Genomic DNA, 574 nt, shown 5'->3' with positions numbered 1-574 from the left:
AAAAAAGACTATTATAAAGTTAAACATACAATAATTTATAAGTATTATGAGCAAATATAGCATTTAAAGAACATCCACTAAGTAATCAGCAACAATGTATTTGAAATAGATTTTAAACAATGGTACTAAAAGCCACACGCATATATTATAGCTGAAATAAATGAGAACGTTCAAACTCACAGTCATATGAGCACATCATTGGCCTGAATGTTTTTACACTAGATTTTTTATCACTTGCATACTTACCTGACTTTTATTTGAAAACTTTCAGTACTGCATATTAAATAAACATTTAAGAAGCCTGACTGAAAATGAAACTGAAGGAAACTTCAAATCCTACATGCTGTCCTCTGACCTAGTGGATTTAGACCTGGAGACCAAAGTGAACATTACACTGAGAAAGTGTCACACCTGCTGTAGTGACAGGTGCTTTATCTAGACAGAATCCTAGGGCCAGTAACTGCTGCTATGGTACTCTAATAACTCAAAGGTGAATGTTTAAAAAGGAAAACAACTTCATGAACTAAAGAATACTTACTTGGCCATAAAAGGCAACTCTGAAGAAAGTGCCTAA

General features: G+C 33.3%; 1 protein-coding gene across 2 annotated transcripts in view; it reads right to left on the bottom strand.

Moving 5' to 3' along the window:
• LOC104997090 (dedicator of cytokinesis protein 11-like) overlaps nt 1–574 on the bottom strand; it is a 7,478-nt gene that overhangs the window by 3,350 nt on the left and 3,554 nt on the right. The window lies entirely within an intron of this gene.

The sequence above is a fragment of the Bison bison genome, unplaced genomic scaffold (assembly GCF_000754665.1).
Source record: "Bison bison bison isolate TAMUID 2011002044 unplaced genomic scaffold, Bison_UMD1.0 scf7180017851849, whole genome shotgun sequence".
Taxonomy (NCBI): Eukaryota; Metazoa; Chordata; class Mammalia; order Artiodactyla; family Bovidae; genus Bison; species Bison bison.
Note: the sequence above shows the minus strand (reverse complement) of the source record. Positions and strands in the feature narration are given on the sequence as shown.